The following is a 27,854-nucleotide window of genomic DNA, read 5'->3' as shown; positions in this document are numbered from 1 at the left end:
AAGCCCGTGGGGGCCGGAGCACTCGTGCGTTCATTTATTTGCTCCGCCAATATTGAATGACATAAATGCTCGAAGTGCGTGCAGTGTCATGTAGAAGAACAGCGTCAAGTCCGGGAGCTCCAATTTTAGATAGTCAACTTACACAATGTAGGCTTGTTGCGTAAGCTCTCCGTGCTTCCAGGGTTCTTGTGTGCACAATGGGGATAATATTAGCACCTCCTCCGTAAGGTTGTTAGTACCAGGAAGTTTGATTCCTCTCAGGGCCACCTTGGAAAATAGACCTGGGGATACGGTTATTACAAAGGTTAGATGATGTAATAGATACGAAGCAGAACTGTGCCAGGCACATCATACCAATAAATCAGTTGCCAATGAGTCAATTCATACAGACAAGGGAATTTTCATCGTCTTTTCAATGGGTGATTTTATTTATTTATTTTTTTGGGGAAGGAGATCAACAGACCTTTATTTGAAGATGTTTTGGGTTTGCAGCCAAGCATGCTGACCATTGTGTCACCCAGACCCACACGAAGTGCTAGAGAAGGACTTGCTACACTTGACGCCATACTGGCAGTCAGCTCCAGTTATGTCCTAGCATCAGCATTGGAAGCCAGCAAGGCCTCAAAGATTATTTTTAGCTCGATTTTATAGACGTGTAAACCGAGGCCTGGAGGTTTGGCTTATCCAAGGTCATCTTGCTATTTACATGAGTGGTGTAAGCTGAGCTTTATGCCCTAGTTTGTTTAGCTTCAAAACCGTAGCTTGTCATTGGTTAGGCAACAGTCTCATGACTCAGGGCTGATTCCGTAGAAAGCAAAATTTCCTGCTTTCCATTGTTCTCCGGCAGCCTGCCGCAAACTTGGCACTCAATCAATGTTGGTTGACACACTGACCACCACCCACCCTCATGCCTGTACAAGAACCTCCAAGTGGAGAAGCTTCACAATCCTGTCCAAAAAAATCATCCTGGCACCCTAAGATCTTTGCCCAGCCAGAATGGACTGTCTCGTAGCCAAGAATTTATTTGTCAGGGCATGGGCCGGACTGCCCCGGGAATGCCTTCGTGAAAAAACAAAACAAAACAAAACAAAACAAAAAAACGGCTGCTGTTTGTTCTACCCCCAATAGCCTCAGGGTCCTTGATTTGCTGAATACACTGAACTGAAAAAGAAAGTGCCCAGGGCCAGACTGGGCCACCGCTGGCCAAGCGCTGTTTGGGTGCTACCTACCCCAGCCCTCTGGGGCTAAGTGGCCCTTCTGATGCTCAGGCGGAGTTGGAGGGGCCTGATCTCAAGCCTTCCCATCCTGCCCTGCCCCCTTTTCTCACAAACCCCACTGCTGCAAAGCAGAGAGACCGGGCAGCAGAACCCCCCCCCCCCCCCACCGAAGATTTGAGGCTGAGAGAGGAGGTTGGGGAACTGGATCTGGAGCTGGGTGGGTGGCGTTGGGGTGTTTGTTCAAGTCTGCACTCGTGGGAATCTTTATGAAGCAGTTTAGTTCCTTGGGGCCTTGCCACCCCTTCACCTTTCATCACAGTGCAGGCCCCGCCAGGTGCCTTGGGGGCGGGGGTGGTGGAGGTTCCCTGCCCCGTAACTAGAGCTCTGGCAAAGCTGCTCTCCCAGTGACACTTGCTAAGGGGCTAGACTCCTTGGAATTCTGTAGTTTCTCTCGTTTGAAACATTGGATACACCCCGTGCATCTGCGTCATTCTGTGACCTGTCACAAAGCACAAATAGGTCACAGCACTACAGAGTTTCAGCCTGAACTGGGCTTTTGTGACAAAGGAGTTGTCAACTGGACTTGAAGGTTGACAAGTCAGTGCAAGGCCTTGGGGTCAAAAGGGTACGGCCTGAGGGGCAGAACCACCCGGAGGTGGCTGGACCCACAAAGCCATTTCATGAAAGGAGCAAGAGCCTGCCATCCCAGCACCCACGAGCAGTGCTGGCCTGGGTGAGACTTCCGTGCCACGAAGCAGCTTTCTGACACTGTCAGACTGGAAACATTCTGCTAGACCAGTTCTGCTGGGGCGATCCAGGAACCACCCTTCACAGTTCATTTGCACCCCAAGAGGCATTGCAGAGATGTCCGATGAGGTGCTTGGGTAGGGCACCTGGGGAAGAACAAGGGAAGACTTGCAAAGCTTGGGAAGAATGGAAGGAGCCAGGCGTTGGGGGTGGGCGGGTGGGGGGTGGGGACTGCTCTGGAGGCTGTGGAAGTCGCCGACGTATAGCTCTGTCACGTTCCAAAGCTACGATCGCTGCACAGAGCCTGTTGCCAGCCCCCTGTGCCTCAGTGCTTCCTGGTCTCGGTACCCACTCCCTCTTTCTCTTCTGCTCTCAAGGGGTGCGCGCAGAGTGGGTTGGTTCATCAGGGGAAGCTGACCCCAGGCTCTGGAAGAACGGAAGCAAGCCTCCCCACCTCACCATGTCACCTCACCTGTACTCTGCAGAGCTTAACTGTTTGAGACAAGAGGCTCTTTGTCCTCCAGGATTCCCTCCGCAGTGGTGAAATTCACCTTCCAACAGACTGAAGCCCAGAACTCCACACTGGGAGCTTTTTGAATGGTTGCAAGAGATCTGTCACGAAGTTACGGCCAACTGCCTTTTCATATTCTCAGATCCCATTCCCGGACCTAACTATGTTCCAGGAATTTCCACTGATGGGACTGCGGGCGATGGTGGGTCAATATGTACACAGACTAGGTGTTATCCGGCTCCTTCCTGCCTTCATCTTTCATGTTGACACATTTATATGAGCCCTTGCTCTTCCTTAGGTATTGAGGATGCAAAGATAAAGAAGAAGAATCCTCAGTGTCCAGGAGCTCACAGTTGAGTAAAAGAGTCAGAAACGTATGGGTAGGTACATTGCAGGGACATGCCGTTTACCTGTCAGCTCATCACAGTGTGAGGATTTGCCTGTTGCTACTATGCTAGGAGCTAGGAAGCTATGTCAACTGGTATTTTACAGGCCAGCAGGGTCACCCAGGGTGGTCAGGTTTCAACAGAACTACTAGACTGAAACTAGGCGAGGGGAGCTGCTTCCGAAAACTAGGCAAGGAGAACGAACTGTAGATCACTGCAGCACGGTGTCCCATATGGGGCTAGAAGGTGCGCCCCCTCGTTGGAAAGCCATCACGCAATAGCCACAACCATGAACTTGAGTAGACCAATGATCAAGAAGATGGCGCAGGACTGGATAACATTCCATTCTGTTATCTGTACGGTCTCTGTTCATCGGAGCCGATGTCATAGCAGCAGCAGTAGCAAAACCAACAATGACAACAAGGTCCTTAGCTGGTCTCTTGATGGGTGAGATAATGAGCACTTTACTTCAGCCTCTTCTGGCCCACTCCTCCCCCCCCCCCTTGATTTTAAAATGTGAACACGTGGGGTTTGGGAGTAAGAGGAAAAATAGACAGACAGTAAAAGAGACTTCTTCAAGCAGAAGAAGAAAGCTTGCTAGATGAGGCTCATTTCCTGCATATGAAACCAGAGTAAGCGCTTCTTCCTAAAAGGACACGGCTGGCCTTTTCACGATGCTTGCAAACACAGCATGCGCTCCGAGAAGGTTTTAGGCCCCTGTCTCCCAAGAGCATCTTCATTGTCTATGAGCCCTCAGGATTGCGGGATTCCTTTGCAAATTAAATAGCCATGATACTAACTGACACATCTTTTTTTTTTTTTTAACAATTTATTGGGGCTGATACATTTCTTTTCACAGTTCATACATATACATACATCAATTGTATAAAGCACATCTGTACAATCTTTGCCCTAATCATTTTTTTCTCTTTTCTTCTTTTACATTTTATTAGGGACTCCAACAACTCTTACCACAATCCATACATATACATACATCAATTGTATAAAGCACATCCATACATTCCCTGCCCCAATCATTCTCAAGGCATTTGCTCTCCACTTAAGCCCCTTGCATCAGGTCCTCTTTTTCCCCCCCCTCCCTCCCCTTTCCCCCCTCCCTCATATGCCCTTGGTAATTTATACCTCGTTATTTTGTCATATCTTGCCCTATTCGGGGTCTCCCTTCCCCCCTTCTCTGCTGTCCCTCTCCCAGGGAAGAGGTCACATGTGGCTCCTTGTAATCAGTTCCCCCTTTCCAACCCACTCACCCTCCACTCTCCCAGCATCGTCCCTCACGCCCTTGGTCCTGAAGGTATCATCCACCCTGGATTCCCTGTACCTCCAACCCTCCTATGTACCAGTGTACAGCCTCTGTCCTATCCAGCCCTGCAAGGTAGAATTCGGATCATGGTAGTTGGGGGGAGGAAGCATCCAGGATCTGGGGGAAAGCTGTGTTCTTCATCGATACTACCTCACACCCTAATTAACCCATCTCCTCTCCTTAAACCCCTCTATGAGGGGATCTCCATTGGCCGACACTTGGGTCTCCACTCTGCACTTCCCCCTTCATTTAATATGATATATATATACACATACATATATACATATACACATATATACACATACATACACACACTTATATCTTTTTTTTTTTTGCATGATGCCTTATATCTGGTCCCTTGGGCACCTCGTGATCGCACTGGCCGGTGTGCTTCTTATAGGGCCGTTTACTATATGTCAAACCTGGTTTTGTAAGTGTTATACCATTGAGACAATCAATGAAGGGTTGTCGTGTGGCCTTGAGTTGATTCTGACACCTAGCAAAAGGATCCCAACTTTGTAGGACACATTGGGACTGCCTCTTGGGGTTTCCTGGACTGCAAGGTTTTGCGCAGCAGATTGCCTGACCGTTCTGCCCATTGAGTGTGAGCTCTGATCTTCTTCTCAGGTGCCATCCATGCTGTCACTTGACATAAAAGAAAACTGTGTGGAGAGACGAAGGACCTGGGCCAATGTCACTGAGCTAACAAGTGGTAGAAATCAATGAAGAGTCCATGCTTTTGGCCACTATATTCGCTCTTTAAAGTTTGTTGTGCTTCAAGAGCCTCTGTGTTGTAATGCAGTTATTTTAGCATGTCACATTTGAAGCAGATGACTCCTGTGTATGTTGGCGGTGGGATAAAGAAAACAGGGTCCGCAATTTGGAGCAAACGCTGATCTGAGGGACGCAGGACCTGCAGGGAGCTTTCATGAGTAGATGGACAATGGATTTAGTTCAGAGAAATAGGCAGGCTGGAAAGTTTAGCTGTGTAAATGCTGGGAATTGTATAAAACAGAAAAGGGCAGGCTCAGTGGATGAGCTCAAAATTCCAGAAGCGTAGTGAATTCTGGTAATTCTGCCAAGGCCAGCCTGGACTATCTGCTGTATAGCTAGCACTTAACCTGAAGTAGTAAATGTTCGCTAGATACTGTTGAATAGATGAAAGAAAGCATTCTGTTCTTGCTTTCAGTAACCAAGCAACTAATCCCAGCTCTGATGAATTAGCTGATAAAATTTCACTTGAGAAGATATGCTAAGGTCCTGGGTGGTGTCGTGGGCTAAGCATTGAACAGCTAACAACAAGGTCAGTTGTTCAAACCTACCAGCTGCTTCATGTGGGAAAGATGAGACTGTGTGATCCTGTAAAGATTTACAGTCTTAGAAGTCCAAAGGGGAATCAACTCTATGCTAGTGAGTGTGAGCACATTCTAAGACGCCACATCTAGGAAGTCAGGAGAGCTGTGGACCTAACATTTCATGGATTGCACTAGCAATTTCCCCTGGATTAGGTGTGCTTTAGGCTCTCCCAACAATGAAGAGGCCATCCTTACTCCTCCTAATAAGTCATAGCTCTGTGGGTAGCGCTGTGACCATTGATTATGGATGCAAACACGATGCAATCATTGAGACAACTTCAATCTTTTCTCCACTGATCATGATGTTGACTACCTATGGGTCCAGTTGTGAGGATCTTTGCTTTCTTAGCATTGAGTTGTAATGCAGACCAACAACTGAAATCCTTGATCTTCATCAGCAAGGACTTCAAGTCCTCCTCACTTTCAGCAAGCAAAGGTTGTGTCATCTATGTATCACAGGGTGTTAATAAGCCTTCCTCCAATCCTGATTCCTGTGTTCTTCTTCATATAGTCCAGTTTCTCTGGTTATTTGCTCAGCAGACAGTCTGAATAATTAAAATGGAAAGATACAACTCTGATGCACATCCTTACTAATTTTACATCACTCATATTGCCTGGCTTTGTTCACACAACTGCCTCTTGATTCGTGCACGAATTCTGTAGGAGAACTGTGTAGTGTTCTGGGATTCCCATTCTTCTCAAGGCTACCCATTGTTTGTTCTGGTCCATATAGTTGTCTGCCTTGGCATAGTCTATAACAAACAAGTCAACATCTATCTGGTGTTCTCTGGCATTCTATGGATTAAAGCCTCTGAAACTGAGATAAGCAAATGTGAAATTCGGCATTCAGAGAAGAGGAATCATTTTGGGTTTTGATTTAAAAATAGCAATGAGTCAGCTTAACCAGATCCTTCAGCCTAAATAATTCTACCAAAGCCATTAAGAGAGGAAGGTGTTAATTTGAGGGCACGTCTCTTGGTCACATGGCCTCCATCTACAGATTGAGGATATTACAAATCCGGAATGCCCCTTCCCAGATTCTCCACGGTCTTAGTTACCTGTTACTGTTGTCATTAGGTGCCGACAAGTCGGTTTCAACCCATCACAATCCTATGACCAACAGAAGGAAACATTGCACAGTCCTGAGCCAGCCTCACAATTGTCCTTGTGCTTGAGCCCATTGACGCAGCTACTGTGTCAATCCATCTCTCCAGGGCCCGTCCTCTCTTTCGCCGCCCTTCCATTTTACCAAACATGATATCCTTCTCCAGACAGTGGTCTCTTCTGATAATATGTCCAAAGTATGCCAAACAAAGTCTTCGTTATCTAGGGGTGCTGAAACAGAAATAGTACAAGTAGATGAATTTTCCCTCAAAACAGATATTAAATTATTCCATAGTTCAATCATGTCCAGCAGTATTGTACAATTTCTGCCACAATCGGTTTCAAAACATTTTCTACCTTCTCAAACTCCTCTCCTCTTTGCTTCCCACAAGCGAATGACTGCAACAAAGAGAATTTTATTCTCTCACAGTCTCAGAGGCTAGAGGTCCAAATTCAGGGCACCCCTCTCCATCTGTGGGGAAAGCTTTTTCACTCTCTCGGCTCTCAAGGAAACTCCTGTCTCCTCTCAGAGTCTGTGATCTATTTGTGAAGTCTGATCTCAGCCTCCCTTGCAGAGCTTCATCTGTCTTGGCATCAATATTCCTCTGGATCTCAGAAGCTGTCAGCACAGGCGCTTTGGGTCCAAAGGATACGCTCCACTTCTGATTCTTCTTTCTTGGTAGTAATGGGGTCCCTCGGATCTCTCCTGGCTCTGTTTAATCTCTTTTATGTCTCAAAAGAGATGAACTCAAGAAACAAACTATTCATGTCCATTGTACCTTGTCTCGTTAGCAAATTACCTTTAATACTGCCCTCTTAACATCATAGAGGTTCGGACTTAAAGCGCATGGGGCGATTGCACCAGCTCACCAAAGGGAGGATAGTTACATAACACTAAGAGTCCTAGCCTAGGCAAGTTGACACGTACTCTGGAAGACACGATTATATCCACAACATTCAAAATCCTATATTTTTCAACTTAAAACCTTCTCCTCTTTCTTTTTTGTACATTAGAATTCCAAATGTGTGGCATTTAAAAGAAACACATAAATTAAAACTTTTTTGACTTGTCTGCGCTTGTACCCATGTATAATTAGAGAATCTCTGGCAATGTGTTTTAAGTTATATTACATACCTTAATGATAGATTTACCATATTAAACTAGACTTGTGGGAGCAGGGAGGGCAAAGGTCTCCAAACCTGGAGCCAGTCTCAGATGACATTAGACTGGGGGAAAAAAATAATCCCTGCCCTTTCAGCTGTGTAGTCTAGGTCTCCCACCCCAAGGTCCACTAAACATTCAGGACTTCAAAGCTCGGCTATGAGGAACAGGGTAGGAATTTGCTGGTGGATCCAGGAATGAAGTTATACCGGGAGTCATAGTCATGAAGCACCTGCCGCGCGCACAACATGCCCAGGGGTCAGTCAAGAGCAGGGTTAGAGCCTCGGTGGCTTTCGTTGTAGGTGCAAGCCAGTACCAAAGAACAGAAACTCAAGTGAAGGCTTTAGGTGGACAAGGGTCAGGAACTCAAACAGTTGTATTGGCAGAAAAAGAATAATAAAATACAAGGCCCTTGTTGACTGCCGCAGGGCGGAATTTTGCAAGAACACAAGCCATTTCTGAGAGGCTGGGCCTGATAAGCTTCCTGACTCACAGCAAGATTTGTCCCTTAGTCCACAGGCGCTGATAAACAAGCACACCTGGCTAAAAGGAGGGTGTGAATGGGCGAGGGAATGAGACATTTGATGATAGCCAGATTAGCTTGAGGGACCACATATTTTGCTTCTCCCTTAGAAAACTCTGACAAGCTTTTTCAAGTTTTAAAACTTTCATATCCAGCTTCAAAAGCAGCAAATGGAAGCTCGTTATAGAAAAATGAGAATTCTAATAAGCAACAAGAAGAAAGTACAAAGCAGGTGTAATCCCAGCACCCAGATGCTGACCTTTTCATATAGACCTGATACATTTAAATACCACTTTGTTATGAGTTCCTAAACTCCCCTTAGGCCTCTCCACTCCACTTGGTTTGGATTAATGTCTTGAGTCTTCAAATAGATTTTCTGGTCAGCCCACACTTATTCTCCACAGTAATGGTGATATGTGTGTCACATGGCCTATTCATTATGCAGATATATATTTTTAAAGACTTGGCTTCTTCTAGTGTTTCTGTGAAATTCACGACCTGCCAGAGCAGAGTGACTTCCAATGTCACTGGGAAGGCTCCTGAATCATCTTTATAAATGGAGCAGCAGAAACTGCAAACAAGGAAGGCACGAGAGCAAAAAGAGAAGGAGCGACCTTGGAGGAAGAAGCCGACGGAGAACAAAGTGAGACAATGATACCTTCAAAAGGCGAGGAAAGATGATACAGTTAGGGGGAAAATGGGCTGGGTGAGTGTGGAGAAAAAAAATGTGAATCCAGGGAACAAGTTCTGGGTCTTTCTTTCTCTCTTCCTTTCTTGTCTTTCTGACACCTAGATCTTAGTTTTGCTTTTTCATGGAAGGACAATGAGCCTAAATTCTGGTTTCAGTTCTGCTGTTAACTTGCTTAAAGGTCTCAGGAAAATGCCTTTACTGCTCTGCATCTAAATCTGCCCACTTGGAAAATGAGGCGCCCAGAGAACATCATACCCAATGGTCTCTGCTGTGTCCTGAGTAGGATGGGCTAGATTTATCAACTTCAAGTTTAAAAGCAAATGCCAGCTACCATTTGGAATCTGGTTATTTGCATCATGCATACCACATGGATTGAGTGCTAAAGCACTACGTGGAAACAAACAATTATAATTGTTTTAATTACCCAGAGTAGCTAGTAATTTCAACAAGACTTTCGAGCACTGTCTTGAGAATGCTATTATTACACTGTCACTTTTCAGCAGTCTTTCCAATATAGGCACGGTAATTCCAGCCTCCCAGGAGAGGGGGCAAGATTGCTATTAGGGTGGCGGTAATCTTGTTTCTTTCTTTCTTTCGTGTTTTTCTTCTTAGTGAGAAGGGTACCTCTGATCAGTGGGAGCCTGAGACACGCTCCTGAGAAGGGTACCTCTGATCAGTGGGAGCCTGAGACACGCTCCAGTGACTCCAGTAAGGAATGCGGAGATATAATCTGCCCAGCACATTGCCAGGCTTTCCGGGGTTCTTGGACAGTCTGGTCCCCTTGCAGTTTTGTTGGAACCAAGTGCGTCCACCATGAGTTACCCAGATGGTATTTGAAATACTGGTATCACAGCGTTCAGCTCCGTTGCTGTGAGGGGCTGTTGAGTTCCTTCTGGCTCAGAGTGACCCTAAGCACAATGGCACGCGACGTTGCACCGGCCCCACAGTCGTGGGTGTGTTTGAGCCCTTGATTGCAGCCACCTTGCCGGTCGAGCTCGTTGAGGTCCTTCTAGATTTGCTTGCCGAATTCCAGATTTCTTTCCCCAACTTCTCAGTGTGGCCATGAACAGAAGGGAGGGTGGGCAGGCTGTGTGCCATTCTCCCAGAATCTCTCTAGGACAGCCCCACGGGGCAGAAAGCATTCTGAGTCATTAATAATAAAGACCTTTAAGCTTTCCGTCTCACATGTGCAGTGGTATGCAGTGCTTTATGTCTTCAGAAATAAAAGAAAATAGCCCGTTTGATTTGGGTGTGAATTTCACAGGCGCATACGAGTTGTTCTCTTGTTAAACCTCACCAGGAAATGTCAGGTTCCTGACTGCCCTGCTCATCCCTTCCTGGTTTACTGCTGAGGCCCATGGACTCTCAGGCAAAGGGCCTCTGCGGACCTGCTGCTTAGCCTTTGTCCTTTGGTGTGCCTGACTGCCCTTTCTCTGCTCCAGACGCTGAAAGCCTCTCCCCTGCCTGTGCAGAGGGCTCCGTATGGGAATGAGCTGCTGCTACTTGATCATTGGCTGCTCGCCATTCTCAGCAGTTTTGTTTCCCCAGAAGGGGAACCCCAGGAGAGGTCCACCTTGGTGCATGGCTTTCTTCTGTCCTGAAAGAGCGTCTGTCCGTTCCCAGTTCCCTGGCTGGTGTGGTCAGTGCAACCTTTCAAGTCATGCTCAGCCTCGGGTTTGGAAAACCATTTGCATCCAACGTTCTTGGTACATGCCTGCGATTGTGCCCCTCCCCCTATTCTTGGCAATGCCAGGATGTTTACATCTTTGTTGTGATCAATACACACACACACACACAAGGCGACCCCCAAAATGATGCTTGCTTTCTTTTATGTGAGGGAGATTGTGCATTTGGAGTTCATTCCACCAGGTCAGACTGTCAATCAAGCTTTCTATTTAGAGGCTCTGAAAAGATTGTATAACAATTTGAGACCAAAAAAAGGCTTGATTGTGGCAGACGGAGGACTGGTTTTGCCACAACAATGCACTTTCTCACACAACCATCACAGTGTGTCAGTTTTTGGCCAAAAATAGGGTGTCTTCCTTGTCCCGTGCACCTGACTCACCTGTCTTTACTCTATGAGACTTCTTTTTGTCTCCGGAAATGCAGAGGGACATAAAAGGACAGTGATTTGATGACGTAGAAGAGGTGAACTAAAAAAACGAGGAAGGTGCTGTCAGCCATCCAAGCAGAGTTCGAAAAAATGTTTCCAAGAATGGAATCACAGATTTGACAAATGCATGAAATATAATGGAGAGAGTTTTTAAGGTGATTATTTTTTAATTAAATACAAACTTTTGGGGGAAAACCTGTTCTTTTTTGGGGGGCACCCCTCATGCAACACATTTGTCAATTCAGTGTTTTCCGTGAGCATGCTTTCAACCAAAACAGCTGCCATCGAGTTGATTCTGCTCCCTAGCAACCCTGGAGAACTGTCACTCTTCATGGGAGGAGAAAGCCTCATGTTTCTCTCATGGGCCATCTGCTGGTTTCAAACTGCTAAGCCGGATGTTAGGAGCCCATCATGTAATCCAGCATGCCACCAGGGCTTCTCATGTGTATAGTTAGCGACACTAATGACATTACTTGTGTTGTGAGACTATCACCAAAACTCACTACTGTATTTGCAGTTTTCTTTAAAAGTGAAACCTCCCTTAGAGGGCGGGGTTCCAAGACTGGCTCCACCAAGAATTCGGAGATTCTGAGTGTTGCCCTAGAGGAGAAAGTGCTTGCCTGCTGAAGGGGTCAGAGTTCTTCCGAAATGAGGTTCATGCCTATTGCTCCTTCTAGAGAGCGAGCTGGATTGAGGTGAAGAAGTCTATCTCAACAAGGAGACCAAGACTCATCCCATGGCTGAAACGGCATCCCAGCCATGTTGACTCCTAGTGACCCTACAGAGTAGAATGGTCCCAGGAAGTTCCCCAAGCACCAAGTCTTTGGGGAAGTCGCTTGACATTATCTTTCTCCTGCAGAGCAGAGGGTGTGTTTTAACCTCTGACCTTTCCGGTAACAGTCCTGAGGGCTCCTGAGAAATGAAATTAGGTCACTGAAAACCTGTTTAGCTTGGAAACAGCACCAAATGGAAGGCAGCGATAGCTCCCGACTTTCCCTTTGACTTTCCCTACGGTGCTCTGCTTGGTTCTTAGAGTCACGGTGTGATGTGGAGTTTGGGGTTGGAAGGGTAAAAGGAGAGGGTGGAAATGAGTTAGAAGGAAGGGCAGGCACAAAGAACCAGTCTACCAAGATCTCCATGAAGATGCCGAGATTCATGGATCCACAGATGCAGGATGGAACTGATTCTGGGACCACAGGTGAGAGGAGTAAGCTGCAAAAGGGATGCTCCACAAGGGCGTACTCAGGTGCCCCGGACAAGGTCCGAAAACAAGCGCCAGGAGGGCGGCTTTCAAATAAATCAGAGGTGGGATGTGGAAAGGGTGTTTTCTAAGGGTGGGGCAGAGAAAGTTTTTGATATGACACGCTGGGGTTTTCCTTTCAGACCTGCACAGAGGATCAAGTGTCCAAGGAGGGGCTTGAATGTGCGCAGACATTGTTGAGGAAGGTTTCAAGCATCCCAGCTCCTCGGGTAGGCCGGTGTGGACAGAATGCAGCCACAAGGGGTAGGGTGGGAGAATGCAGCATGCCGCTTGCTGTACGTGTGCTCTGGGGGCCCACAAGCAAGGAAAGACATGCAGGATGAGAAAGGAGGATGCCTTTCCCCTCACAGAGGGCTTGCTGGGAAGGCATGAATCCACCAGGGCTCAGTATAGCACCGGTGAAATGCACAATATTCCCCTGGGTCTTTAAGGCTTCCTCACCCCCCTCTATCATGACCCCAGTCCTGCCTTTCGGATCTGGCTAGACCAGAGCATGTACACAGGTGCAGATAAGAGCTAACGACACACAGAATCCAGGTCTTTTAAACCCCTCAAGTATAGAAATAGGAGTAGTGCTATCAGGAGGGTAGGGAAGGTTGGGGGGTGGGGGGAGAAAGGGAAACCGATCACAATGATCAATGCATAACACCCCAGGGGGATGAACAGCAGAAACCGTGGAGCATGGGAGACTGTGGTTGGTGTAAGATATGAAAATAATAATAATTTATAATCTATCATGGCGTCACGAGGGTGGGAGGGTGGGGAGGGAAGGAAACAAGAGGAGCTGATACCAGGGGCTCAAATAGAACATAAATGTTTAGAAAAGGATGATGGCAACCTATGTACAAAGGTGCTTGATACAATGGATGTATGGATTGTTATAAGAAGCCCCAATACTTGATTTTTAACAAAAGAAAAGAGGTGGCGTCAAGCAGGCTCATAAAATGCACCTTCCGCTCAGCCATGGTGGATGCCAACTCTTCCTGCGGCAGAAGGACAGCAAGCAAAGATATAAGGCCGTGGTTCTCAACCTATGAGTCGCGACTCCTTTGGGATTCAAACGGCCCTTTCACAGGGGTCGCCTGATTCATAACAGTTGCAAAATGACAATGATGAGGCAGCAACGAAAATAATTTTATGGTTGGGGGGGCACCACCACATGAGGAACTGTATAAAAGGGTCGCAGCATTAGGAAGGTTGAGAACTACTGTGCTAAGGCCAGCAGACAGTGCCAGAGCTTCCAGGACTCGTCCTTCCTGACCTCTCACACTCAATCGGAATTCAAGGCCAACTACACCCACGTACAGAAAAGTCTCTCATCGCATCTCAGTCTAGTCTCACTACCACTGCCTTACTTCTTCCACCTGAACTATTGCAGCCACCCCAACTGCTGCTCCTCTCCCACACCCAGTCCTGGCACCCTCCTTCCTTGAAGATTCGTTCACAACACTGGGGGAGCTTTTTAGAAATGCTGAATCTCAGACCCCACCCCAACCCTATTGTACCTCATTCTTACTTTGGACCTGATCTCAGGGTGAATCATGTGTGCATTGCGGTTTGGGAAGCTCTCCTAAGGACCTGCCAAGATGGAGTTTGCAAAACACTCCGCAGACCATAGCAAGCTCTGGCTTAAAATCGACCAGCCCTCTCTACCTCCCCATCTCTCACCTGCTGCATGGAGCCTCACAAGACCCATGGAGTGTTTCCTGTTATGGCTCCTGTCTGTTTTTCCAGCCATTATATCAAGCTCACTCTCTCTACTGCTGTCACACCATACTATTTGCAGTTTTCATCATTCACACCCTAGACCACAATTTTCATCATCCTGAACAGAAACTCAGTGCCCGGACGCAATGCCCTCTCCTCCCACCGTCCCACATTGTTGTTGTGGTTAGGTGGCATCAAGGCAGTTCTGACCCATAGCGACCTATGCACAACAGAACAAAACCCCCCAATTCTGCACCATCCTCACAATTGTTCCCATGCTTGAGCCCATTATTGTAGCCACTGTGTCCGTCCATCTCCTTGAGGGCCTGCCTATGTGTGGCTGCCCCTCTGCTTCATTAAGCATGATGTCCTTCACCAGGGACTGCTCTCTCCTGACAACATATTTGTGGGACGAAGTCTCACCATCCTTGCTTCGACAGGGACACTCTGGCAGATCGGTTTGTCCTTTGAATAGCCCATGATATTTTCAATATTCTCTAGCAACACAAATTAAAGGTACCAATTCTATTCCAATGCATCGATACTCCGCCGCCCCCCCCCGCCCCCTTTCCATGCTCTTGGTAACCAAGAATACTCTTTGGCCTCTATTCATTAGCCTATTTTAAAACCACTGGTCTATGTTAAAACCAATTACTGTCAAAATGATTCTGATGCACGCCCCATCTGCGTCAGAGTAGAACCGTGCTCAGTAGCGTTTTCCATGGGGGACTTTTCAGAAGTAGTAGGTCATAGGGTCTTTCTTTCAAGTCACCTCTGTGTGGACTTTTACCTTCAGTTTTTCAGCTAGCAGCCAAGTGAGCTAAATAGGTCACCAAAGGATTCCTTTGGTCTAGTCTAGATATTTCTTATCAGTGTATCATCCAGTATTTGTCCTTTTGTGTGTGATTTTTTTCATTCCTCTCAATATTTTCAACAGTCATCCATGTGGTTGAATATAGTAGGACTTCATTTCTCTCCATGGCTGGAAACAGTTCATGATATGAAGGTACTACATTTTCTTACTTCTTTTTAAAAAATCATTTTATTAGGAGCTCATAAACTCTTATCACAATCCATACATACTTCAATTGTGTAAAGCACATTTGTATATTCATGGCCGTCATCATTCTCAAAATATTGGCTCTTCACATAAGCCCCTGGCATCAGCTCCTCATTTCCCCCCTCCCTGCTGCTCCCTCCCTCATGAATCCTTTATAATTTATAAATTATTATTTTTTCATATGTTGCCCTGTCTGACGTCTCCCTTCCCCAATTTTTCTGTTGTCCATCCCCCAGGGTGTGCTTCATCCATGTGGGCTTTGTTGCTTCTGAGCTAGATGGCTGCTTGTTTACCATCAGGCCTTTAAGACCCCGGACGCTATATCTTTTGATAGCCAGGCACCATCAGCTTTCTTTCTTTATCTGTTGATGGGCACTGGAGTTGCTTCTACCTTTTGGCTACAGTGAACAGGGCTTCAATCAACATCTCCTTTGCTTTTGCCACTCTTCTCCCTTGATTCCTTTCACTGGGCTCACTCCAAACTCTTACTTCGTGTCTCAGGGTGCGTGCCCCCTCCTTTAGGAACCCTCTTGCCATTTCTTCTAGGTTAGGTGTACATTGAATGTAATCTCAGTTTACACTCTGCGTCCATGCCCCGCAATGGTCCTTATCCCAAACAACTGTGATCATTCACTGATGTACCTGCCTTACATGCCAGACTATATATTTCATGGTAGTAATGCCTGTGTTTTTCCTCCCTATGTCCCTTAAGCCGAGGAAGGTAAGTGGTCTAGAACAATAATACGTTAAACAGGAGGAAAAGTGGAAAAGGTCCCCTATGGATAAAGGTATGTGTATAAAAGACACAGACAGGTCTGTTTTAAGAACTATGGGGTTAAGTGACTGCAACCATGAAGTCCAAAATAGGCTCTCACACCATAAGAACAGTTGTCCGGGACCAGGCCATGTTTCATTCTGTGGTACATGGGCTCCCTCCGAGATAAAACTGACTCAAAGGCACCTGACACGAACCTATGAGACGAACTGTTGACATGGAGTACGTTAGGAAATTGAGGGGCAGTGAGTTTATATTAGTGGGTCAGTGGGGAGGAACAATCTGAACAAACTTGAAGAATGTCATCGTTGGGACTGCATTGTACACATAGAAATTGCTGAATTGGTTCTGCTGGGTATATCTTCAACAACAACTACAATACAGTTTTTATTTAAGAGGGAAAAAGTAAGCGCAAACCTTGTATCTACGCTCTGTAATTTACAACAGGGAAATTGAAAATTACAACAAGGAAAAAAATTAAAGAGACTTAATGCTAGAGGAGATGTGAGGGATGCATTCTTTTTTTAAGTTTTCTTAAGCAGAGTGAACAGAGAAACGGCTTCTGTCCCTTTTTCTGTGGCTCTACGGCTCCCACCTACAAGCTCTGTGGATGCAAAGGGTTAACAAGACTGAAAAACCAACTCATTCACTTGTCGCTGGTGGGACGATCAACCTATACTAGTTTCTATGAGAATCCCAGGTGTGCGTGTGGTCTTTAATGTTCCAGAACTTGAATCAAACAAGCAAATCACAGGTGACAGAGGAAAACTGCTCCAATCATTTTCTTTCTTATTCTCTCTCTCTCTGTTTAAATCATTTTATTGGGCTCGTACAGCTCTTATAACAATTCATACAACCATTGTATCAAGCACATTTGTACATATGTTGTTGTCGTCATCCTTTTAAAAACATTTCCTTTCTACTTGAGCCCTTGACAAAAGCTCATTGTTTTTCCTCCCACCCTACCACCCGCATGAACCCTTGATAATTTATAAATTATTATTATTTTCATATCTTACACTCTCCGCTGTCTCCTTTAATCCATATTTCTGTTGTTTCCACCCTGGGAGAGGGGCTTATACATCAATCATTGAGATCGGTTCCCCCTTTCCCTTTCTTCTCCCACCTTCCCCTTCCCTCATGGTACCACTACTCCCATTATAGGTCCTGTGGCATGAATCTGTCCTAGATTCTGTGTGTGGAGAGCTCTTATCTATACCAGTGTACATGCTCCAGTCTCACTGGAATTGTGCGGTAGAATTGGGGTCATGATAGTGCAGAGGGGGAGGAAGCATTAAAAAACTATAGGAAAGTTGAATGTTTCATTGGTGCTATACTGCATGCTGGCTGGCTCATCCCTTCCTTGTGACCCTTCTGTGAGGGGATGTCCAATTGCCTAGACACAGGCTTTGGGGCTCCACTCCACCCCGACCCCCCGTTTGCATCAATATGATTGTTTGTTATGCGTCTTCTGATGCCTGATACCTGATCCCATTGACAACTCATGATCACATAGGCTGGTGTGCTTCTTCCATGTGGGAGTTGTTGCTTCCTAGCTAGAGGGCTGCTTGTTTATCTTCATATCTTTTGATAGCTGGGAAGCATCAGCTTTCTTCACTGCATTTGCTTTTGCACCCGCTTGGTCTTCAATGATTTTTAAAAAATCATTTCATTGGGGGCTTGTACACTTCTTATCACAATCCATATATACATCAATCGTGTCAAGCACATTTGTCCATTTGTTGCCATCATCATTCTCACAACATTTGCTTTCTACTTGAGCCCTTGATATCAGCTACTCATTTTCCCCTCCCTCCCCACTCCCTCCTCCCTCATGAACCCTTGATAATTTATAAATTAATATTATTTTGTCATATCTTACACTGTCCAATGTCTCCCTTCACCCACTTTTCTGTTTTCCGTGTCCCACGGAGGAGGTTATATATAGATTCTGGTAATTGGTTCCCCCTTTCTACCTCACCTTCCCTCCACCCTCCAGGTCTGGCCACTCTCACCACTGGTCCTGAAGGGGTCATCTATCCTGGATTCCCTGTGTTTCCAGTTCCTATCCGTACCAATGTACATCCTTTGGTCTAGCCAGATTTGTAAGGTAGAATTGGGATCATGATAGTAGGGGGAGGACGCATTTAAGAACTAGAGGAAAGTTGTATGTTTCCTCATTGTTACCCTGAACCTTGCATGGCTCGTCTCCTCCCAGAGACCCTTCAGTAAGGGGGTGTCCAGTTGCCTAAAGATGGCCTTTGGGTCTCCACTCTGCACTCACCCTCATTTACATTGATATGAGTTTTTGTTCTTTGATGTCCGATACCTGGTCCCTTCTACACCTTGTGGTCACACAGGCTAGTGTGCTTCTTCCATGTGGGCTTTTTTGCTCTGGGCTAGAGGGCCGTTTGTTTATCTTCAAGCCTTTAAGACCCCAGACGCTATATCCTTTGATAGCCGGTTACCATCAGCTTTCTTCATCAAATTTGCTTATGCACCCATTTGTCTTCAGCGATCGTGTCAGGAAGTTGTGCATCATGGAATGTCAATTTAATAGAACAAGTGTTCTTGCATTCAGTAAGTACTTGAGTGGAGGTTCAATGTCCATTAGCTGCCTTAATACTACACCTATAAATATATGCATGTAGATCTATTTTCCCACCATCCTATATAAACCCATTTATATATGCACATGCCTGCATTTAGCCCTCTGTAAATATACTTTGCCTCCTAGTTCTTTCCTCTATTTCCTTTTACTTTCCTCTTGTCCCACTATCATGCTCAGCCTTTGTTTGGGTTTCAGTAATTTCTCTTGGTTACATTGTCCTTGCTGTTCTTGTCCAGGCTTCTCACACCCTCCTTGCCACTGATTTTGGATCACGTGTTGCTCCCCTGTGCCTGGGTTGGTCAGCACCACCTCTTTACCCCCACCTTCCCCTCTCCCGTGTCTCCCTGGAACCATTAGTCCCGTTGTTTTCTCCTCCAGACTATTCATCCAGCCTATTTTTTTGTAGACAGATCTGCAGAGATTATAATATGCACCAAAAAAAGCATAGCAAGACAAAGCAACAGAAGAGAACATAAAGATGACAACAAAAGAAAATCAATGACCCATGAAAAAATTAATTAATTAAAAAAGGAAAAAAAATTAAATTTCAAAACGAAAGAAAACCTGTAAATAGATCAAGTTCAGATTTTTGACCTCTATACGTGTCCTCCAGTCAAGTCAGATGCGGTGCCACGCTCTGGCCCCAGAGTCTATCCTTTGCACTCCCTCAGGAGCTCCCTGCTCTGCTCTCCTCCCACCCCCCTGGTCCCATTGCTCTGCCACATGCCTTTAATATTTTGCCTAGGTGTCTTAGGGTTAGTCCTGGTCCCCATATTGAGTCTCCAGTGTTGTCCCTCATAGGGCCATGGGTCAGCGAGAGAGGTCATGTCTCATAGTGTGATCAGCCATATGGTCCACTCTGTGCATTGACTGTTCAGAGTGGGGATATCGCCCTCCAGGCCTGGTGGGCCAGGCTGTGCTCCACTCTCTCCTCCTCCCCATTCATTTGCTCCTGTGTGCTTTGATCAGACATGTCCCTCTCCCCTAGCTGCAGCTTCAGTGCAGTTCTCTAAAGTAAATTCTTCTGGGGGGAGGGGCAGTTGTCCACGTAGCTGGTATGGGGACCGAGCCCTCAGGCCCATCCACTGGCACCCCTCTCCATGCCGGCACACTGCATTTGCATCCCGGAACACTGCATCCAGTCCCTCTTTCCTTGTGGAGACACAAACACTACCCTCCCTTTGGGTGGGTCAGTGCCCTATTCCCCTGCCACACATCTCTTTTTTTCCCCCTTTTCCCCTTTCCTTCCCCCCTCCTCCTGCCTCTTTTTTAGTTGTCTACCATATTTACCCCTGGATTGGTCTGGCCCCTGCCATACTACCTGGACCTCACCCTTGGCTTGTTTGTATCCAGTAGTTTTTCTGTCTTTAGGGATCTTGTGAGCAAGGTGAGCATCACAGAACGCCAGGTTATTAGAACAAAGTGTTCTTGCATTGAGGGATGACATGAGTTGAGGCCCAATGTCCACCTTCTACCTTAATGTAACATATAAATATATGTACATAGACCTATATCACTGTTGCTATATATATAGAATTGTTATATATATATATCTGTATGTGCCTGTATTTATACCTCTGTAAATGTCCGTTGCCACCTAGTTCTTTCCTCTATTTCCTTTTACTTTCCTCTAGTCCCACTATCATGTTCAACCTTTATTTGGCTTTCAGTAATTCCTCTCGGCTACATTGCACTTGATCAAACCCCATCAGGCATTCTACACTCTCCTCACCATCGATTTTAGATCCCTTGTCCCTGGGTTTGTTGGATCCCCCCCATCCTTTCCTCCACCTCCTCATCTCCCAAGTCCCCCTGGAACTATCAGTCCTGTTGTTTCCTCTTCTGGATTACTTATCCTGCCTATCTTATATAGATAGACATGAAAAAACAGCAAAAAATAGAAAAGCCTATAAATAGTTGACCTTTATGGATGTTTTCTTTTTTCAAATCATTTTATTGGGGGCTCGTACAACTCTTATCACAATCCATAAATCCATCCATCCATTGTGTGTCAAGCACATTTGTACATTTGCTGCCCTCATCATTCTCAAAATTTTTGTTTTCTACTTGAGCCCTTGGTATCAGCTCCTCATTTGCCCCTTCCCTACCTCACCCTCCCTCACAAATCCTTGATAATTTATAAATTATCTGTCCAGGATTCCCTGTGTTTCCAGATATGAATGCTTTCTGATTGAGTCTGATGAGGTGTCAGGCCCTGCCTCCGACGTCTATTTTTGGTATTCCCTGGGGACTTCATTGTTTTGCTCCCATTGCTGTTCTGCTGCACGCCCTTAGTGTTTTGCCCTGGTGTGGTGGGGTCAGATTGGGCACAATTCCTGCACTGTGCCTCCAGGGTTGTCCCCCATAGCGCTGTGGGTCAGTGAGGGATGTTGTGTCTCATGGTGGGGCCAGCCCTATGGTCCTCTCTGTGTATTGGCTGCTCTGAGAAGGAATATCATCCTTGGGGTTTGGTGGACCAGGATGGGGTCCAGTCTCTCTTTCTCTCTCTTCCCCTCTTAGTTTGCTCCCCTGTGTTCTGAGCAGACCTGCCCCCCTCTCCGAGCTGTATCTTCAGTGTTGTCCTTCTCCCCCTCTTCAAAGGAGCATTTTAGTGGACTTGAACCTCCTATTAGCAGCCATACACATAAATCTTTTACATCACCCAGGGACACTAAAATTTGAATATTTAAATAAGAACTGCCCTTGTCAGAACAGACTCTTGGGGTGATTCAAATTCTCATAGCTCGTTAACCAGGGATTCAGATTTATCCAGAACAATCCTAGTTTATGCCTGCCATGATGACATATTCATTGTTGGTTGCCCCTGTCACTGACCAACAGTGTCCTAGTTTGACAATCAGTTAGTTATATAGTCACTGGATTAAATAGTCAACATTCACTGAGTTCTTCCCATTCCCTAGATATTGTGCAAACTACATAGCTCTTCTCACTAGATGCACATTACTAGATTCTCACTAGATGCTTCCTAATAAGATACTATCCACATAAAAATAATCTGTTTGAAGTGACTAAGTCCGTGGTATTAGTACATTCATATGGTTGTGCAACCGTTACAATGATGTAATTCCCGAACATTGCATCACCCCAGAAGAAACCCTGTACTGTTAGCTGATCCTCACTCTTTCCCTCTTTTCCGCCTCTGATGGTCATGAATCATCTTCCTGTCTTTATGGATTTGCCTATTCCAGAAATCTCACATACATGGAATCATGGACTCTTTAGTGTCTGGTTTTGTACAGTCCGTTTTTAACAATTGAGGAAACTGAGGTTCAAGAAGACTGACTAGCCCATCTAAGATCATCCCTCTAGTGGAGGTACCAGAACTAGAGTCAGGTGTGTCTGGCTCCAGAGCCCACATTCTTAACTGCTGGGCTAGGCTGCCACCTCATATTGATTGCAGGTGCTCAGCACATTCTTGGAACTCCTTTTTGGCTTTTTGTAACTAGGCACATTCCTTCCCAAATACCTCACAAATCTTCATTATTTCAGAGTGAATTTACTGTTTAGAAAGAGCCAAATGTCATAAAAACCAAATTTGGTAACTAAAACAGTCTATCAAACCAGGCCATATTTGGGGATTTAAAAAAATGAGACATAATTATAAAGTCAGGAAAATGAGTAACTATCATCTGTGAGTTCTGGAACAATCGCCTGCGAAGGGTATGAGAACCACTTGGAAAGCTGACGGCAGCATGGGAAACCAGCAGTGAGCACATCAATAAGGTTCTTCATAAGACACTGTACCATAAAAGTGCTTCTATGGCTGATGCATTTCTTTGGAAATAGAAAAGGTTAAGGAAAAAGATGTTTTTGAAAATATATTTTATGTTACTGTTAATATAGATTATTTTTTGCTTCATTGTATACTTTTTGGAAACTTTAATTAGATAATCTGCATTTTAAACTGCATAGTCAAGACATGGATACACCAGAATTTCTTTTATCTGCTGTGGTACTCAGTCAGTCAATTGATAAAATTGCTAGACCAGCAATACAATCAATCATGCATGCACATGAAGATACAAAACACCTTACACGTTCATTTTCCCTTACTATGTGCACATTCAAATTGACATAGACATCCTTTGATCAAGGCCTTTTCTTTCAGTATGGACTTCTGACTAGTGCTGTCTTCTCCCTCTCCCCCCCCCCGCCCCCATATACCACAGTCGTAATGCAGTATTGCTCTATATAATGTGAAACAAGAATGAAGACACAAAGCAATGACAGCATAGATGACGTCCGACTTTGATATCTTTTATCTCCCAATATTTTACTATCATAGACCACGCAGATTGCCAGGAGGGAGGGGGTGACTGAGTCTTTACACAGCATTCCACTTAGTCTTCAGAGAGAGAATTCTTGTGCTTAGTGCCTAATTCTCCTGAGAGGTCTTTGTATTTAAACGATGTAATTATAAGTCGATGAGGTCAAAATATGTTCAGGAAAGTCATTCTGAGTAAGCATGGCACCCAGTGAGTGAATGGGTGTACATGGGCACAATTGTACTAGATCATCACACAGGCATCTGCCATTGTTTTATATATGAAGGCATAGAGAACATTCTCTATACACTGTTCAGCTAACAGAGTTTCTACTGTTCTTGCTTATTAAAAAAAGAACAAACTACAAACCCTCCAGATGTGTATAAAGTCAAAAGTTGAAGTCTCCCCCCCCCCACCATCCCCACCACCGCGCACTTAACTTATCCCCAGCCCAGTATGACACTTTGGAGTGTGTCCTGCCAGACGTTGCTATGCATTCACTCACCCTTGCATCATTTCTGGAGTCTTCTGAGATTGCCAGCCTTGATACTAAGGTCTTGGTGGGCAGCTTTTGTTTAATCTTCACTCCGGCCCTGTGAGGTCATACCATGATTACCTCCAGTTTTCAAATAAGTCAACTGAGACTCCGAAAGGTTTAGTAATGTGTCCAAGGTCTCATAGTGACTGACCAACTGGAGAGGAATATCGTACTAATGATTACGAGTCACCCATCCATTCAATAAGCACTTAGTGACTAGTCACTCTTTGCCAGGCTCTATGCTTGGTGCCAGGTATTCAAACAAATAGTTTCTGTTCTCAGGTACATAGAAAGGCAGGTCAGTCTGTGGGTTCAACGACTGGCCCCAATTCATACTGTTGGTAAATGGGTAGAGCCAGATAAAATCCAGGTTTCTTTACACAAATTGATATGCAACAACCCTAGGAATATCAAGATATGGCAGGTTGGTTTCCAAAACTAACCACCTTAGGTATTAATTCCATGATCAGATGAGTTTGGAGCACCTCAAAATCAGTGCCCAATAGTCCAGTTTGTAAATTACATATTATAGATACATGTTCTGACAAAGTTGTTAAAAGTAATAATAATAATATTAATAAAAACAGACATGGTTCTATTGTAATCCAAAGGAGGAGGTGAGTGCAAGCTAGGGTTCAGGATTAGAGTTCTGTATTTCCTTGGGTGGGAGGACGGGTGGCAAACAAACTTAAAAAAAGAAAGAGCTTGACAAAGAACCTTGGTGGCACTGTTGGGTAAGTATTGGACTGCTAACCACAAGACGAGCAGTTCAAAACCACCTGCCATTCCTCATGAGAAAGATGAGGCTTTCTGCTCCCATAAATATCTACAGACTCAAAAACCATATGTAGAGTTTTTATGAGTTGGAATGAATTCTATGGCAATGGGTTGGCTGGGAAAGAGCTTGATTGGAATCTTAGTGATTTAGTGGTAAAAGTCTTGAATCCTATGTGGGAGACTGCTTGATTCTAGCCAATGAACCTTGAGCACCTACTACACATTTGTCCTTGGTGGCTTGTTGTGTTGCTTTAATGCTGAATAGGTTTCAGGGTGCTTTGAGACTAAGGAAGACTAGAGGGGGAACAAAGAATGAGCAATCTACATTAAAAGCAAACCCAAACCAAACCCCCTATTGATCACAACAGTTCAATGCACTGGCCTTGGGGGCAGACTTACCTGGCTTGTATATGGGATCACTGACTTCAGTGGCATAAATAGGGTTACGTTAGAGTTAATGTAAGCATTAAAGTTGACTAAATGGTGGCTGACAACAAGGAGCTTGATTATAACTTTGAAAGTATCTGCTTCATTGGGTCTCCACTCAAGTACTCCGTCAACGCAAGAGCACTTTATTCTAATAACCCAGGATTCTGTGCTGCTCACCTTCCTGACACAAGCACTGAAGACAAAATGGGTGCATAAGAAAATGTGGTGAAGAAAGCTGATGGTGCCAGGCTATCAAAAGATATATCATCTGGGAATTAAAGACTTGAAGATAAACAGGCAGCCATCTAGCTGAGAAGCAACAAAGCCCACATGGAAGAAGCACACCAGCCTGTGTGATCGTGAGATGTTTATGGGATCAGGTATCAGACATCAAAGACCCAAAACAAAAAATTATGCCAATGTGAATGAGGGGGAGGGTGAAGTGGAGCCCCAAAACCCATTTGTAGACAATTGGACATCCTCCACAGAAGGATCACAAGGAAGAGATAAGCCAGTCAAGGTGCAGTGTAGCACCAACTAAGCACACAACTTTCCTCTAGCTCATTTGTGCTTCTCTCCACCCCACTATCATGACCCCAATTCTACCTTACAAATTCAGCTAGACCAGAGCATGTACTCTGTTACAGATAAGAGCTCTCAACACAGGGAATCCAAGACAGATTAATCCCTCAGGACCAATAATGAGAGTAGGAATACCAGGAGGAGAAGGGGAAGGTGGGGGGGGGGTGGAAAGGAGGGGAACCAGTCACAATGATTGACAGGGGGTTATAACAGAAAAGTAGGTAAAGGGAGACATCAGTCGGTGTAAGACATGAAAATAATTATAACTGATAAATTCATGAGGAAGGGAGGGTGGGAGGAGGGGACATGAGCTGATACCAAGGGTTCAAGTAGAAAGAAATTATTTTGAAAATGATGATGACAACATATGGATGCATGGATGGATTGTGGTAAGAGCTATAAGAGCCTCCAATAAAATGATTGAAAAGAAAAACGAAAGTGTCCGCTTAAACAAGGCAGCAGCAATTTTAATCAGAAGTCCAGAAAAGGGAAAAGAGTTGATTGTACATAATAAGGAGATATGATGAAAAAGATAATCATAACACAAACATTGAGGAATTAGCTTATAATGATAGAAAAAATTAAAGATGGCAAATTGAGGCGGAACCACATTTTTATGTATTATGCAATGCATTCGATATGGCTGGTTGGTCAGGTCTAATGCACATTCCAGAGGCAGTAAGGAAATGTCTCTCTGGGCCTGGGAGGCAGGGGCGGGGAGTTGAGCCCTGTAAGCACCTGATCCCCAAATGCAAGACTGCCTGAGGGGCTTCTAGACCAGTTGGCAACGTGCACACAGCGGTGGATGTTATAAACGTGGGATTATTATACACGTGGAATGGGGGTCAAACAACAGGGAACACAACAAGTAAGCCTCGATCGGAAGTCTTACAGGAATGGTTACATATCCTTGGTGGCAGGAGAACCAAGTGGACAGATGTATGGGATGTGGCCGTTGGTGGGGAAAGTGGTCCTGCGGAAAAGTAGAATTAAGCAGGAGGAGGAAGCAGCAACATCTTGAGTTTCTTCAATGGTTGCCTGAGAAACTCAGTCTCGGATAGAGTTTGGACCTCAGGACCGAAATGGTTCTGTTGTGCTGGGAAAAGTATTGCTATCATGTCTCTCTCTTTCGAAAAAAATTTTTTCACAATAAAAATTCCATAGCAGCACCTTGTCTGGAGGACTTTAAAAATAGGAGGGATTTCATTCGTCTGGAATGGTCTGTGGCAGCACATGCCTTAGGCAAGGTTGCCACATAAGCCCCCAAAAAACCAAAAAACCCACTCCCTTCTTCCTCCACAACTGGGCGCCCCTCCCCGAGTGCCTCTCGTGCCCTTGGCATCCCTGCCCCTGGGCTGACCCCTTTTTTCTGGGCTCCAGCTCCAATGTGACTTCCCACATCCCATCAAACCTCCCTCCCTCAGGAAGGCAGCTTTCTTTCCAGGTGCTAGGAATGCCATAGGTTTTGCCCTTGGCGGCCCATTTGCATTTAAAAATAGGCCCCTGGTTAGCCCGAGGTATTTCAAGTTGGTGGAGTGTTGTGCAGGGAAGTCTAGGAGCAGATGGGGGCGGGGGGCTGGGTACTCCGGTCCGCTGGGGAAGGGGTGCGGTGGGCTGCCTTCCTGGAAGCTATTAAATCCCAGATGTGGACTCTGCTCAGCTAGGCTGAGGCAGAGGGGTGGGGAGATGGCGCGGGGTGGCAGCGGGGTGAATGGACTGTGACCTCTCAAGGTTGCTGGTGATTCCATGGCTTGCTGCTTTCCAGCTACACTTCCCCACGGGAGGCTTCCCTCCCTGCACTCCAGGCGCTGCGTGACTTGGCTTTAACTAGCGGTTGGCAGCAGTGTGTCTTTGCGCCCATCAGCCAGGGCCCAATTTTCCCATCACCGGCCTCCTCGCAAACTGCAGCCCTGGCGCTCGGTAAGGGTGCTGGCTGAAGGTCAGTGGCAGCTAAGAGGCGCTTCAGAGTCCTTCAAAGCTCTGGTTCTCAGAGAAGCTTAAGAAAACTGCTGCTCCACTGCTCAACGGGGGCGTGGGGGATGGGGGTTGGGGGGGCGGCGCTTCCCGAAGCAAAAACCTTCTTGGGTCCTTGAGCAGAGGCCAGAGGATGCCTCAGGCCATAAACAGCTGAGGTGGGCCAAGTTTGCTCAAGTTGCACATAGGGCTAAGTTCGTGGGGGACCAGCACACGGTCTAGAGCTCCTCCTATGTGCCAGGCTCTGCGGTATGCACAAGAGAAAAAGCAAGGCCCCGGTTCTGAAGGAATCCCAGCCAATGGGGAAGATAGATGTCTAGGGTAAGACGTGCCCTGCGCGTGGTAAGCCAGGGGATGTGGGGCCATACTGCAGGGGTGGGGGGTTAGTGGGGAGAAGCGGGGTGCCGCCCTTGGCTCAACCTGCTGCTGATTGAGACCAGAGAAAGCTGTCCCGGGGAGAAGACATCTGAGCTGAGTAGGAGTAGTGGGAAGGGCGGTCTGTGTAGAAGGAACACGGCGAGCAAAGGCATGGAAGCATGAAAGGAGCTGACGTGTGTGGGGGACAAGGAGCAGGCTGCGATTAGTGCAGAGGAACGTGTCAGGCAGGGCGTAGCAAGAGAGGAAGCTGACAGGGAGGGCCCGGCCTCCTTGCCTCCAGTCTTTAGCCTGACAGGGGTCTCAGAAGGATTCTAACCAGAGAAATGCTATTGTCAGATGGGCATCT

General features: G+C 45.9%; 1 protein-coding gene across 1 annotated transcript in view; it reads left to right on the top strand.

The window, feature by feature from the left end:
* Positions 1 to 27,854, top strand: part of FRMD7 (FERM domain containing 7) — a 70,186-nt gene that overhangs the window by 8,951 nt on the left and 33,381 nt on the right. The gene's annotated exons all lie outside the window — the stretch shown is intronic.

Source organism: Tenrec ecaudatus, chromosome X (assembly GCF_050624435.1).
Source record: "Tenrec ecaudatus isolate mTenEca1 chromosome X, mTenEca1.hap1, whole genome shotgun sequence".
In the NCBI taxonomy this organism is placed as follows: Eukaryota; Metazoa; Chordata; class Mammalia; order Afrosoricida; family Tenrecidae; genus Tenrec; species Tenrec ecaudatus.
This window is presented reverse-complemented; position numbering and strand designations above follow the sequence as displayed.